This window comes from Hemitrygon akajei, chromosome 14 (assembly GCF_048418815.1).
Source record: "Hemitrygon akajei chromosome 14, sHemAka1.3, whole genome shotgun sequence".
NCBI classification, from domain to species: Eukaryota; Metazoa; Chordata; class Chondrichthyes; order Myliobatiformes; family Dasyatidae; genus Hemitrygon; species Hemitrygon akajei.
The window spans coordinates 79,635,334-79,651,160 of record NC_133137.1 but is presented as its reverse complement, the minus strand read 5'-3'; the positions used below and the strand labels follow the sequence as shown (position 1 = coordinate 79,651,160).

General features: G+C 45.6%; 1 protein-coding gene across 4 annotated transcripts in view; it reads left to right on the top strand.

Moving 5' to 3' along the window:
* The window catches only part of LOC140738724 (protein FAM107B-like), a 71,926-nt gene that overhangs the window by 37,832 nt on the left and 18,267 nt on the right, over nucleotides 1–15,827 (top strand). The window contains exon 2 of one of the 4 annotated variants that reach the window (XM_073066429.1): nucleotides 82–189. The exons of 2 other annotated variants lie outside the window; for them this stretch is intronic. The gene's annotated coding sequence lies outside the window, so the exon portion shown is untranslated. Of the gene's footprint in view, nucleotides 1–81; nucleotides 190–14,670; nucleotides 14,693–15,827 lie in introns of those variants that run through there. One more of the 4 variants, XM_073066430.1, reaches the window with a different exon arrangement.

The following is a 15,827-nucleotide window of genomic DNA, read 5'->3' as shown; positions in this document are numbered from 1 at the left end:
GGCTGTGGGTCGATGGGACTCAGCAGAAAAAAAAGTTTGGCACGGATTAGATGGGCTGAAAGGTCTACTTCTGTGCTGCAGTACTGGAAGACACTATTCTGATCGACCTACTAGTCTGCACGTCTTCGGGATGTGGGAGGAAGCTGGAGTATTTCCGGTCTGCTCAACAATTGGCATTCACCATTTCTGGTAAAAAAAATCTTTGCTGTTTATGCTCTCTGTTTGTACAGATTGCCTGCTGCTTTTCAAATCTCACACAGAGCCCCCCTCTGAATACATTTCCTTGACTGTGAAGCCCTTTGGGTCAACGTGGGAGGAGTAACGTCCCATCAATTGACTCCACTCGGCTCATTCAGGCTCCCTGTGAAAACGACCTAGATAGGTCACGATGGCGGCCTGTTGGCGGTGCCTTCTGTTCTTGACGCTCCAATCTCTGACGCTCATGTGAAATTGCAGTTTATTGTTTTGAGACCATTCTTGTTGGAAAAGTTTAATCGACTGACCTCCTCGACATTCGATGCAAGTCAGATGTGAGGTCATCTGCTCACTTGACTGGGAGGAGTAACAAAAAGGGACACATCACTTAGAAAGGAAAGTAGCAGTATTTGCGGAGGAAGAATTGGTGGCAGTGTTTTGGATCTGACCTTTAAGAGGCATTCTGCGGACAGACTACTGACATAACCTAACGCACAAAATGCTAGAGGTACATTTGCCTTCAGAGTCAGCTTCAATGTCACCAGCATATGTCGTGAAATTTGCTGTTTTTGTGGGAGCAGCTATTGCAAAATGTAATAAAAACCGTAAATTACAGTGAGCATATATAGATTTTAAAAGTTCGATTAAATAATTAATGCAAAAAGAGAAGAAAGTAGTGAGGTGGTGTTCATGGGTTCAATGTCCATTCAGAAATTGGATGGCAGTGGGAGAAAGAAGCTGTTTCTGAATCATTGAGTGTGTGCCTTCAGGCTCCTCTATCTCCTCCTTAATGGTAGCATTGAAAGCAGGCTTGTCTTGAGTGATGGGGTTCCTTAATGATGGATGCCGACTTTTTGAGGCATCTCTCCTTGAAGGTGTCCTAAGTGCTGGGGAGACATGTGCCCATGATGGAGCTGACTGAGTTTACAACTTCCTGCTGCTGATTTTGATCCCGTGCAGTGGCCTCCCCACACCAGACGGTGATGCAGCCAGTTAGAATGCTCTCCACGGTACATCTGTAGAAATTCGCGAGTGTCTTTGGTGACCTGCCAAATCTCCTCAAACTTCTAATGAAATATAACGGCTGTCATCTATTCTTTGTAATTGCATCAATATGTTGGGCCCAGGATAGATCCTCAGAGATGTTGACACCCAAGAACTTGACATAAATTGCTCTGTGTTGTAAATGCATTTTATGTCAACTTGCACATCTACAGGATATGTTTTTTTATCTGTTTATATTAAGTTCTGTGCTGTATGTGTGATGTATGTAATGTGTTCTTCACCTTGGTCCCTGAGGAACATTGTTTCATTAAGCTGTAGACAAATGTATGGTTGAATGACAATAGACTTGAGCTAAATTTCAACTTTAAAGTAAAAGTTAGTTGGTCAGCTCCAAGAAGTAGAGGTTTGGAAGGCATTTGGCACGTAAGCCCTCATCAGTCAGGGCAGTGAGCAGAGCAGTTGGGAAGTTATGAGGCAGTTAATTAAGACGTTGGTGAGACTGAACTTGGAGTATTACAAATGTTGTATTTAGGCACACTGTTACAGGAGACGTTATGAGACTAGAAGGCATGCAGAAAAGGGTGGAACAGTAGTGTAGTTGTTAGCAAAACGCTATTACAGGGCCAACAAGCCAGGTTCAATTGCACCGTTGTCTGTAAGGAGTTAGTACATTCTTCCTGTGACCATGTGCTCCCAGTGCTCTGGTTTCCTCCCACATTCCAAAGACATACAGTTTATAATTGGTCACATGGGCTGCAGAGAGTTGTTAGGCCGAAAGGGCCAATTGCCATGCTGTATCTGTAAAGAAATTTAAGAAAAAAGACTTACCAACATATTTCTTGCACTTGGAGGCCTGAGTTACAAGGCGAGGTTGCATAGAGCAGGACTTTATTCCCTGGAATGTAGGAGATCGAGGGGTAACCTGATAGAGATGTACAAGGTCCCGAGGATCGCACACAAGGTGAAACTATGTAATCTTTTACCCAGGATGAGAGAACTTAAAAACAAAGTTCAAAAAAAAATTATTGTCAAAATACATACATGTCACCATATACAACCCCGAGATTCATTTTCTTGTGGGCATACTCAATGAATCCATAAGGAAATAATAACCATAATAGAATCAATTAAAGATCTCACCAACTTGGGCGTTCATCCCGCGTGCAGAAGGGCATGAGTTTAAGACCAGACATCAGGGGCAGGTTTTTCCACACAGTGAAGTGGAAATCATCTCCCACTGATAAATTCTGGAGAGGAGGCAGGGACCAGCTGGAACTGAGGAGAATTGGCACGTTTCCCTCAGCATTGCCAAGTGAGCCAGAATGACAGGGGACAGCTGCTTATGAGAGCGTCTGCATTACAGTGGAGGCTTGTGTCCAGTGGTTTAGCTAGTGGTTATAATAACAGCTTTCAGCATCTGAGTTTTATAATGCAACTCCGAGAAAAACACCCCAAGGAGCATTATAGACGTGTCATTGCAATATCACTAAAAACTAATTAAAATTGGTAAATTTATTATTGTCCCATATACTGAGATACAGTGAAAAGCTTGTCTTTCACACCATCCATACAGATTAATTTAATTGCTGAGACTTCTGTTGTTTAGGTTCGGCCACAAATATTGCATCCCAGCTGTCTATGTGGTACGCAAGCCAGGGCAGTACAATGTGGAGGGCAAGCTGTTGCATATGTAGCAGGCTCCCCCTCTCCACACAGCTGATGAACCCAAAAGAACGACTGAGACCGATACAGTTTGGCACCAGCAGCATTGCAGGAGATGCCAATCAATATTGAACTCAGCATAGGACAGCTTTAGGGACCCTGGCTCCAGATCCTTCCCTCGGGGTTTACTTCCAAAGCCTTCCCTGTGAGTGGGTGTAGCTGCAGGACAGCGGAGATTTGAGATCAGACTTTTCCCTCTAGATGAGGTGCGAACCACGGCTGATGAGACCCATCTGCCCAAAGAGACTGGTCTTAAGGCACCAGTAACCCGCCTTTACCCCTTCTTCTCCTGTCTCTAGAAAAGGTTCCACAAGGCTTAGTAGCTAAGCTGCACATTAAGGCTAGGAGCTGGACTTGGATGTCAGAGGCTATTTGAGGCATATGTTATTGTGAGTATTTAATAAGTAGTGGGAGCTTATCCCCACTACCTTCCCCCTGCTATAACAACCTTAAGGAACCAGATCAATTTAATACAACAGTGCATTGAGGTAGAACAAGGTAAAACGATAACAGAGCACAGAATAAAGTGTAACAGCTACAGAGAAAGTGCAGTGCAGGTAAACAGTGAGATGCAAGGTTATAATGAGGTAAATTATGAGGTCATAAACACAAAATCCTGCGGATGTTAGATATTCAGTCACACACAAAAAATGCTGGAGGAAGTCGGCGGAAATGTTAACTCTTTATTCCTTTCCATAGATGCTGCCTGATCTGCTGAGTTCCTCCAGCTTTTTGTGTGTGTTAGATTATGAGGTCAAGAGCCCTCCTTATTGTACTTGGAAACAGTTCCATAGTCTTGTAACAGTGGGGTAGAAGCTATCCTTGAGCCTGGTGGGTACAAGCCTTCAGACTTCTGTGTCTTCTGCCCGGTGGGGGAGAGGAGAAGAGAGAATGTCCAGTTCGTGTGGGATCTTATAAATATGCTGGCTGCTTTACCAAGTCAGTGAGAAGTGAAGACGGAGTCGATAGAGGGGAGGCTGATTTCTGTGATGCGCTGAGTTGTGTCCACAACTCTCTGCAGTTTGTTGTGTCATCTAGACATTGCATTCTTATGGGATCTTCCTGTGCTGTGCTCCCCCCTGTTATACTGTGACTGCATTTGAGAAGATGGCTCCCTAGCACTCAGTGCTTTACAGAGGGACCAGTTCCCGCTTGTATCCCATGCCAAGTTGTAGGTGGAAATCTATAGGACCACACACAAAATGCTGGAGGAACTCAACAAGTCAGACAGCATCTATGGAGAGGACTGAACAGGCGACATTTTGGGCTGAGGCCCTTCGTCAGCCTGATGGTTTGTTCCTGTCCATAGATGGTGCCTGACCTGCAAAGTTCCTCCAGCACTTTGTGTGTGCTGCTCTGGATTTCCAGCATCTGCAGAATCCCTTGTGTTTAGTTTCATGTGAACGTCACCTCAGTCTCCTAAATTCAGACCTACCAAACTGAAACAGAATGTGTCTGTGGTGCTGTATCTAGAGCAAGCGCATACTAATCTGCCCTTGTTTCTAGTCTTCTCCCCCCCCCCCCCCACCCCGAAGGTTGTGTGACAAAGCGGATTTAGTTTGTGACGGTTATCAGTTGTTCTGGAACAGGAGCTGTGAGCAAGCACAGGCAAGCAGAGCTTAAATCAGTGCGAGGGAGGGTGTGTGCGTCAGGAAGTGCAGTCATTGCAAAGAGGAAGGCACAGCTGATATTTCACTGTCATACCCTGAATCACCGTCCATCATCGCTGTAACTCCAGGGAGGCTTGGTAAGTGCTTCCTATGGTCCATGTGTTCACATCCATTAAAGCACTGTTGAAGTTAATAAGATTATCAGAGTCCTAGATCGAACGGACAGGCGATATCTATTTCCATGACCGAAATGAGTAAAACCTGTATTTGAGGGGGGAAGAGTGGCCCTGCTTCTCATCTACATCAGCAGAGTTGATCTTAAGAGGCTTGAGAGCTTCAAGTGCCTTGGAGGGTACATCATCAGTAGCCAAAAACTCGCCAACTCTCAGCGTATCACGGGAACCAGCCTCCCCCTCCGTGGACTGTGTCTGCACTTGTTGCTGCCTCAGTAGAACAGCCAGCACAATCAAAGCTCATACCCATGCCAGACGTTGTCTCTTCTCCCCTCTCCCACTGGGCAGAAGGTGCAAAAACCCAAAAGCACGTACCAGCAGGCTTAAGGAACTGCCATGGTGTCCTAGCGGTTTACAGCGGCGCTATCACTGATCGGGGTTCAATTCCCACCGCTGTCTGTAAGGAATTCTCCCTGTGACTGCGTGGGTTTCCTCTGGGTGCTCGGGTTTCCTCCCACAGTTCAAAGATGTGCTCCTTTAGGGTTAATGTTTTGTGGTCATGCTGTGTCGGCGCGGGAAGCGTGGCGCCTCTTGTGGGCTGCCCAGCACGATCCTCGCCGATTTGATTTGATGCAAACAACACACTTCACTGTATGTTTCGATGTACAGGTGACAAATACAGCTACTAGAGTAATTCGAGACGGGCAATAAATGTCACTAGCATCTAGATCTCGGGAAAGCATTTTGTCTCCCGTTTGCCCATGCAGTTTTCATTTGCTGACTGGTTGCCTCTGCCTCAGTACACTAGTGAGTTGCTCTGAGATTACTGTTGTCGGCTGAATGTGCCAGTGTGCATTTGTGTGACACAGTCAGTTAGTTCATTGCTCCCAATAGTTCTTGATCTACATTTATAAATCTCTAACCACTTGTCCTCTGCAAAAATCATTGTATCCGGTGACTTGTTCCACAGGCACGTCTCTGCGTCTGAGCTCTGGCGAATCCTTAACATTTATTTATTTATTTAGCAATACCGTGCGGAGTCAGCCCTTCGAGCCGCGTGATGACAGCAACCCCCGAAAGCCCGATTTAACCCTAACCTCAATCCCAGGACAAATTACAATTACCACTTGTTCTCCGGATACATCATCATACCCAGTGACGTGTTACTGTATCTGAGCTCTGTCATATCCCTTAAAGTTTGTGCCTTGACTGCGAGAAGCTGAGAGTTTGTGAAAGATGAGAATAGAGGGACGTCGATTTAGAACAGAGTTGAGGAGGAATTTCTTTAGCCAGATGGCAGTGAATCTGTGGAATTCATCTCCACAGAGAGCTATGGAGGCCGTCATTGGGTAAATTTAAAGTGGAGGTTGATAGGTTCTTGATCAGTCAGGGTGTCAAAGGTCACAGGGAGAAGCGTTGAGAGGGATAATAAATCAGCCATGATGGAATGGCGGAGCAGATCCAGTGGGCCAAATGGCCTGATTCTGCTCATGTGTCTTGTGGTTTTATGACCCCCTGCCTTTCCAAAGTGCTTTATACCCAAAAGTTCTTGGGTTATAGTTGTAACGAAGATAGTTTTTTACATTTTTAATTTTTGTTCGCATTACAGTTTGAGGAGAACAATCCCTCAGTCCATGAGCTCCTTCTTAAAAACAGTATTTAAGCCTCTCTTGTGAGAAGCAAGATAAATGTTCACTGGATGAAGTGTTAAACTGGCCTTGATTGAGCTCTCTAGTACACGCGCCTTGGTACTGCTTTGAAGAAGTTAAGGGGAGCTCGATCGCAACAGTGCTAGCCCAATATTTCAAAGTTCAAAGTAAATTTATTATCAAAGCACATAGATGTCATCATGTTCAACCCTGAGATTCATTTTCTTGCAGGTATTCATAGTAGATACAAGGAATTACAATCGAATCAATGAAGAACTACACACTGACAGAACAACCAATGTGCAAAAGAAGACAAACTGTGCACATATTTAAAAGGCTAATTTTAAACTAATATTGAAAACTTGAGTTGTAAGCCTTTGGAAGTGAGTCCATAGGTTGTGGAAATCAGTTCAGTGTTGACGTGAGTGACGTTATCCACACTGGCTCAATCGATATTACGTAACTGATCGTTTCCACATCAGAACATTGCCTGATGTGAAAGTTTGCTGTGAGAAAATTGGCTGTTGTATGTCTTACAGGAGCCATTGTGTTCCAGGAGTATTAAAGTGGCTGCTGAATCCCCAAGACTGTGGAAAAGTCAATACTGTCTTTCTGTTGTATTAGAGCCTTCAGTCTCCATCGAACTCTGGCTCCCGAGAGTTGCTATGGTAATTGTGATTGAAAGCAACCTCTGGGGCTTCAATTCCAGGCTTTATTTGAATGCGTCTGTTTGCACACACAATGCCTGGCAGTGAAGAAGGAGGCATGTTTAAAAAAAAGTGGCCTCTTAAGGCCTCAATACATGAAGTAATCTCTGGAAGGTGAAGATTCGACACGAGGCAGTTAGAAACCAGCAGGGTGATAGATTACAGATGGATGGTGGTTGGAACTGAAAGGATAATCATTTTCCAGGGTTTTCCATTATCAGTCACAGAGCTGTGGCGTATCCAAAATGTTATTTTCCCTCAAAGGAAATGAGCTGATCCTGATGGCAAACAGAGCACGGGCAGTTCCAACACTGCGAGTGGATCGGCTTGAAGCTATGTGTTCAGCCAAAGGGCAGAGCTAATGCAGTCTTAAAAAAAAGATGGAATATATTTAGCCGTTTCATAAAGCTAATGGAATAACCTCAGAATGGACATCGTATTCTGCGGCCCCTCCAACACTCCACAACCAACAAATCCATTAATAGTTTAATGTAATTGGCTTAAGGATATTTCCAGAGCAATATTAGATTTTCTGCTTTTTAAAGTCAAACCCAAGTTTACTGTCATTGGCATGAATACACATGAGCCCAGATGAAATGAAAAATTTACTTGAGCATCGTCACTGGCACAAAGTGTCAGGTAAGCAGTGTTCAAACATAAAATGTAAATTAAACACTTTTGCAAGAAAGAGCTAGTGCAAACAAAATGTCTATTTTACAGTAAAGTGATTGAAGTGGTCATGGTGTTGCTAAACGGTAGTGATCGGAATCCTTGCAGACCTGTTCCGACCACATGAATCTGAAACTAGTTAGCATGCAGTGAATTGGAGAGCGGTTGGAATACAACGCTAGGGTGGGCTTCCCCAGTTGTATGTCTTGGTGAGATCACTATACTGCAGATAGATTTCCATTCCTTATTGCTGCAAGGACAAACTTTGGCATTGGGGCAGTCTGAATGGGTTTATTTCTGGCCATGTTTATTGATCATCTATTTATCCAATATATTAGAATCAGATTTAGTATCACCGGCATATGCCATGCGACCTGTCAACTTAGCGGCAGTAGTACAATGATAATGTGGGGGGGGAAGTCAATCACAGTAAATATACATATATGTATATATTAAATAGTAATTTAAAAAGTGCAAAAGCAGAAATAATAAAAAAAAAAGTGAGGTAGTGTTCATGGGTTCGATGTCCATTCAGGAATTGGATGGCAGACGGGAAGAAGCTGTTCCTCAATCGCTCAGTGTGTCCCTTCAGATTTCGGTACCTCCTTCCTGATGGTAACAACAAGAAAAGGGCAGGTTCTGGGTGTTGGGGGTCCTTAACAGTGGACGTCACCTTTCTGAGGCACCGCTCCGTGAAGGTGTCCTGGGTACTATGGAGGCTGGCACCCATGATGGAGCTGACTAATTTTACAACTTTCTGTAGCTTTTTTGGACCCTATGCAGTAGCCCCCCCCCCCCCACCCCTCCACTTCACGGTACATCTATAGAACTTTTCAAGTGTGTTAAATGACAAACCGAATCTCATCAAACTCCTAATGAAATACAGCTGTTGTCTTGCCTACTTTATGTCAACAATCAGGAAATTATCAGCCTCCACTTTAAATATACCCAATGATGGCCTCCGTGGAGCTTAGAAAAGTAGAGGGCTATGGGTAAAGCCTAGGTAGTTCTAAGGTAGGACATGTTCAGCATAGCTTTGAGGGCCGAAGGGCCTGTATTGTGCTGTATGTTTTCTGTGTCACCTGTGTCAATGAGTTTCACAGATTCACCACCCTCTGGCTAAACAAATTCCTCCTCATCTCTGTTCTAAAGGGACATCCTTCTATTCTGAGGCTGTGCCCTCTGATCTTAGACTCCCCCATTATAGGAAACATCCTCTCCACATCCACTCTATCTAGTCCTTTAGTCCTTTATATATTTGGTAGGTTCAGAGATTCACCCCACCCCCATTCTTCTAAACTCCAGTGTGTATAGGCCCAGAAACCTTTCATAGAAATCATCTCACGAACCTTCTCTGGACCTTCTCCAATGCCAGCACATCCTCTCTTAGATAAACGGCTGAAAACTGCTCACTAGTCTTATAAAACCTCAGCATCACATCCTTGTTTTTATATTTTTATCTTCTCAAAATTAATGTAAACATTTGCCTTCATTTCATGTATCACTGACTTAGCCTGCAAGTTAACCTTTAGGGAGTCTTGCACTGGGACTCATCCCTCTCTTTGAGTCCCACGGTGTCTTGTAGAGCTTGCTTCCCTCTGAAGTATATCCAGATTTTTCTCCAAAATAGGTCAAAATATTCTATCGTCTCTGTGGGATCCATGTCTTCAACCACCAAAGTCTTCCATATTCCAATTTATTATGGTTCCCTATTCAAAGGATTTCCAGCTTTTAACACTTGTGTATTCGGTGGAGAGATTCTGGGAATCTTACTCATTTTCCAGAAATTTTCTAATTTTGTTTTTTTAAAAAACTCTACTTTTTCCTCAGTTGGAGACCTTTGACTGTGGCTAGCTGCTTGCTTTGTTAGCTGACGTGCGCCTGCAGTTTCCCGTTTGTTCAGCTCCCTCCCCCTCCCCTTGTCTGACACCATCTGCAAACGTCCTTGTGCCTGCAAATGATTCCATAATCTCCAGAAATGTGCACCATCTGGTTAGGCAGAGGGGTTCCATCGGAATAAGAATGAGCCTGTGCAAATACTCATTTCGCAGGGCAGGTGTTCGCAACTGCCTGGTTCTACTTCAGTAGTTCAAAGTAAGTTTATTATTCAGCTACGTATACGTTATCATAGGCTACCCTGAGACTCATTTCCTTGCAAGTATTTAAAGAGGAAAAAAATAAAAGAATACAACAGAACCTTAAAAAAATACATAAACACCGTCTGCCAAATGAAGGCAAGCATCCAGGCAGCAGGGTACGTAATGATTAGCAAATCGCTTCTACGGCACGGGTGACTCAGGTTCAATTTCCATTGCTACCCATTGGAATGTTCTCCCACGTTGGTTTCCTCCATATGACCGTATAGATTTCCTCTGAGTGCTCCAGCTTCCTCCCACATTCCACGACTCGGGGGGTGGTAGGAATCCTGAAGAAGGGCCTCGGCCCGAAATGTTGACTGTACTCCTTTCCACAGTTGCCGCCTGACCTGCTGACTTCCTCCAGCATCTTGTGTGTGTTGCTCTGGATTTCCATCAGCTGCAGATTTTCTCCTGTTTGTAGGTTAATTAGTCACATGGGTGTGATTAGGTGGCGTAGGCTCGGTAGACCAGAGGGGGCTTTTTACTGTGCCGTTTAAGAACTGTGCAGGTTTTTAAAAAAAATTCCAGCAACGTGAGATGTAGAGTCTGTAGGTCGAGGAATCAGTTCAGTGTAAGGGTTGAGGAGCCTGATGGTTGTCGGGTAATAACTGTTCCAGAACCTGGTGGTGTGGGTCCTGAGTCTCCTGTAACTCCTTCCCTATGGTGGTAGCGAGAGAGAGCGTGTCTCGAATGGTGTGGCCCTTGGTGATAGTTGCATGCTTCCTGGTGGCAGAACTCCACGTAAGTGTGCTCAGCTACAGGATGGTGGCATGGTCGCACAGCGGTTACCATTACACTTTACAGCGCCAGCTGTAAGACCGGGTTCGATCCCTGTTGCTGTCTGTAAGGAGTTTGTACATTCTCCCCGTGGCTGCGTGTTTCCACCAGGTGCTCTGGTTTCCTCCCCCAGTCCAAAGACTTACCGATAGGGTTAGTAATTTGTGGGCATGTCAGAAACATGGTGGCATTTGCAGGCTTCCCCAGCACAATCCGCTCTGCTTTGATTTGACGCAAACAACATATTTCACTGTATTTGACATGCATGTGACAGCTAAAGCTAATTTAAAATTTTGGTCTTTATGGCGTGAGGACATCACCTGTGATGGACTGGGCTGTGCCCAGCTCTTTCTGTAGTCTGGGAGGTTGGCAAGGTGGTGGTGCCAAGGACTGGTTTAATTTCCCCATCCTGATGCAAACCTTCCCAGGAGGGATTTGCCGAGGTTGATGAGATCGCTGTCTGGTCTGAGTTTACTTTGTGATCAGTCCCAGTGACAGCTGCTCTGCCCAAGACCAGAGGAAACTGCAGGTAGCTCCGGATACAGCTGAGGCCCTGGCGCAAACCAGCACCCGTCCATTGCCTGCGTCCACACCTCCCACTTCCTCAGGAAAACAGCTAAATAATCATGGACCTCTTCCCATCCTGGTCACTCTCCCTTCACACCCTCCTGTTGGCCAGAAGATACAAAAGCTTGAGAAAGTTCAGAGTAACTCTTATTATCAACCCTGAGATTCATTTTCTTGCAGATGTGCTTAATAAATCTACAGAACCACAACAGAATCAATGAAAGACCGTTCAACTAGAGTGCAAATACAAAATGAAAGAAATAATACTAAATAAATAAGGAATAAACATCGAGAACATGAGATGAAGAGTCCTTGAAAGTGAGTCCATAGGTTGAGGCAAGAGCTCAGTGATGAAGAAGAGCTCACAAGCCACTAGGCCTAAAGACGACTTCCACTCTTGAACTGACCACTCGTAGGCTGAAGTTGATCATCCACTCCTTTTCCTTTGGCTCTCCTCTTACACAACTTATTAACTTGCTTATTGTAAGTTTTAGGCACATATTTATAGCTAGGGAGCCTAAGGCTTCTGCACAGTACTGTATTTGTCAACGGGGAGCGGGGAGCAGAGAGCAAGTTTGTAAATCTGGAGAGCAAAGGATGTTGAGAGTGGGGAGGGTGGAGTGCCGTGGGAGGGGTGTGGGACGGGTGGCAGAGAAGGAGTGCCAGGGACTGGGTGTGGCGCAGGTGCAGACTCGCCCAGCCCTGAGACACCAGGCAAGGTTATTTGATTCCAAATAATCAGTTTATTGATCATTACAGAATGTCTCTCTGGTGCTTCCTGCTCCCTCCCCTCTCTTCCCTTTTCCCAACTATGATTCCCCTCTCCCTGCCTCCGTCCCACTCTCGATCCACAGTAGAGACCCATATCAGAATCAGGTTTATCATCACTCACATACGTCATTAAATTTTTTCTACAGCACTTGTACAGGGCAATACGTAAAATTACTGTGGTACTGTGCAAAAGTCTTAGGTACCCTAGCCATATATATGTGCCCAAGACTTGTGCACTGTACTGTATATCTGCAATTTCTGCCTTGCAAGAGGAAGCAGGTCTGAGAGAGAGCCTTGCCGAGCTGAGGGAGCACCACACTGTCAGAGGGGCAAACCTTTCTTTTGAAGCTGTTAACCAGTCTTTGGCCTGCTTCATGCTGATGCTGTGCTGCTATTTTGAAGATGACTCGTTCATCCTTGGTGTCTAGATCTTGTATTTCCCCATTCCTCTAATGCAAAACATTGCACAGAAATAGGCCATTCGGCCCCTTTGCTTTGTGTTGTTGTTTCTGCTCCGAGGCGGCTTAACTTCACCTCCCCTGTCTCCTTCGTTTGTTTGTTCAACTGGTAACGTTGACAAAACGCTGACGGAACTCAGAAGGTCAGGCAGCATCTCTGGCAGAGGTTCCCAACTTGGAGTCCACAGACCCCTTGGTTAATGGTAGGAGTCCCTGGCAGAAAAAAAGGTTGTGAACCCCTGATCTATGGAGGGGATAAAGAGTGGACATTTGGAGCTGAAATCCTGATGAAGGGTCTCTCCCCAAAAGATCGAATGTTTATTCCTTTCCATGGATGCTGCCTGATCTGCTCAGCTCCTCCAGCATTTTCAAAGATTCTAGATACATTTATTATCAAAATATATGTTAAAAGTTCAAAGTAAATTTTATTATCGAAGTACATGTCACAATATGCAACCCTGAGATTCATTTTCTCGTGGGCATATGCAACAGATCTATAAAATAGTAACTATAATGAAAGATCAGCCAGAGTGCAGAAGACAACGGACTCTGCAAATGCAAATATAAATAAATAACGAGAACATGAGATAAGGAGACCTTAAAGTGAGATCATTGGTGGTGGGAACATCTCAGTGGATGGGCAAGTGATGGTTGAGGGGTAGTAACTATTCCTGAACCTGGTGGTGCGAGTCCTGAGGCTCTTGTACCTTCTACCTGATGGCAGCAGCGAGAGGAGAGTGTGGCCTGGGTGGTGGGCGACGCTGTTTTCCTGTGACAGCGTTTGACTAGATCTCCGAAACTCGTCCTCCCACAGGCAGCCACCAAACACACACCATGGAACCCATTCAGGAAAACATCAGACACCCGTTTTGTGTGCGCTGCTCTGGATTTCTTTGTTCGTTCTTGTTCGACCCTGTAAGTGGCCAAAGTGCTACACCTGCCCGTTCACCTCCTCCCTCACCTCCTCACCTCCACTCAGGGCCCCAAACAGTCCTTCCAGGTGAGGCAACACGTCACCTGCAAATCTGCTGGGGTGTTCCTGATGCGGCCTCCTCTACATTGGTGAGGCCTGTCGTAAATTAGGGAAACTACTTTGTCGAGCACCGCTGCACCATCTGCCAAACATCCAGGTAGCCAAGCGTTTTAATTCACATTCCTATTCCCCTTGTCAGTCCATGGCTTCCTTTTGAGCCAGGGTGAAGGAGCAACACCTTATACTCCCTCTGGGTAGCTTCCAACCTGATGGCATGAACATCGATTTCTCCTTCCAGTAAAAAAAATCCCTCCCTCTCCCTTCTTCTATTGCACACTCTGGCCTTTTACTACTTCTCACCTGCCTATCACCTCCCCCTGGCTCCCTTCCTCCTCCCCTTTCTCCTGTGGTCCACTCTCCTTTTCTATCAGATTCCTTTCTCTCCAGTCCTTTACCTTTCCCTCTCACCTGACTTCACCTATCACCTTCCAGCTATCCTCCTTCCCCTTCCCCCCCCCACACACCTTTTTAATTCTGGCATCTTCCCCCTTCCTTCTCAGTTCTGAAGAAGTGTCTCAGGCAGGCCGAGACGTCAACTGTTTATTCCTCTCCGTTGACGCTGCCTGACCTGCTGAGTTCCTCCAGCATTTTGTGTGGGTTGTTACGTGTTTATTCAGCTCCTCTTTACGACCACTTTCCTGGTCACTTCCCAGTTTCTAACGCGAGCAAGGAAATATTTTCCGGCGTTCTAGGCTGCATCTGATCATCACCGCATTATGCTGATGGCTCCCACATGGAGGAAGTTTGTTTCAAAATAAAACCTTCATTGAAGGAGGTGCTGTGGTGGGGAGCAGCCTGTGGCTGAAGCAGCTGGAAGTGGCAGGGAGCAGGCTTCCTTCTCTCACCCTGAGGGCGAGTCTTGCCAGTTCCTGTAGATAACGTGGCGCAGGTGTCTGAGTCTGGCTTTGACGCAGGCAGGTCACGGCCTGAGTTTGCTCAGTCGGTTCAGCTCCCTTCCAAATAAGGGCGAAGGTTGAGACGGTGTGTAAATGATTAGCCAGGGTTGGTTCTCAGGCACTGAATGCAGTCTGCCACCCACTGAATAATGTCCTCCTCGGCTCGGCAAACGCCAGGCACGGGCATTGTTGAAAGAGCGTGCTGACCCGCGGGGAGGAGGGTCTTGCAGGGGGATTTTATTGGAAGTGAGCGGAATCCTCGGCCGATTGAGTTGCAGTGGGAACCACCTTGCGGGCATTGGGAGTGAGCCCTGAGTTCATGGTAAGTAGGAAGGGGGTTTGATGAGATGCAGTGAGCGAGTCACTGGGACTGTGAGACCGACAGGTTGCAGTGGGGCAATGTGATTACGCTGTTGCACGGCATAGACTCAATAGGTTGAGAGGTCCCCTTTATACCTCAATGGCCTAGATGATGCAATGGGATGAATGTAGTCCAGAATAGACTGACTGGGCTGAGAGTACTAAATCTTTCTGCACACTGGCATAGACTGATTGATTAGGCAGAATCACTGAAATCATTCCGTGGGCTAGAACAGGCTCATTAGGTTGAATGGCCCCCGTCATTCTGTGGGCTAGCTTGGACAATGGGCTGAATGGTTATTTTCATTCTGAGGGCTGGCATAGAGTCAAAGGGGTGAATGGCCTATGTCATGTGGGCTAGAATAGACTGATTGGGCTGAATGGTCTGATTTGTTGTGTGGGCTGACATAAACTGAATTAATTGGGCTGAATAGCCTGAATTATCCTGTGGATTAGCAAAGGCAGTAGGCAGAAAGACCTGATTTGTGTGCTGGCATAAATTCTTGAAACTTGAAACTTGGGAACTTGAACCTAAATATTGTGACATGGAGCTGTGAGTTCAATTTCCACTGCGGTCGCTGGCAGATTTAAATTTGATGAATTTAACAATCTGCGATTAACAAAATGAACAGTCTCAGTAACAATCCTCAAATCTACTCGATTGTCCTTTAGGAAAGGAAATCAGTGGCACAGTGTGTACAGCAAACAGACACCCGGTGTCAATCCTTATCTGTACGTTCTCTCTCTCTCTGACTGCACCGGGTGCCCCAGTTTCCTCCTGCATCCTGCAATGTACAGGTTGGATGAGTGGGCTGATGCAAATTGTCCCTGGTTTGTGGGTAGACTCTGGGCGAAGTTGATAGGAATGCACAGTGAGAAAAGCTTGCGTGCATGTACCCTACCTATACCCCTCCTAATTTTGTAAACCTCCCATCAAATCTCCCCTCATTCTCCTACGCTCCAGGGAATCAAGTTCTAACCCATTCAGCTTTTACCTATCCTCAGGTCCTGGTGTGGGAGGTGTCTTGCAACATAGGTGTGGAACCTGATGCAATTACTACATTTAAGAGTCAATTAGAAGAACAGATAAATTGGTA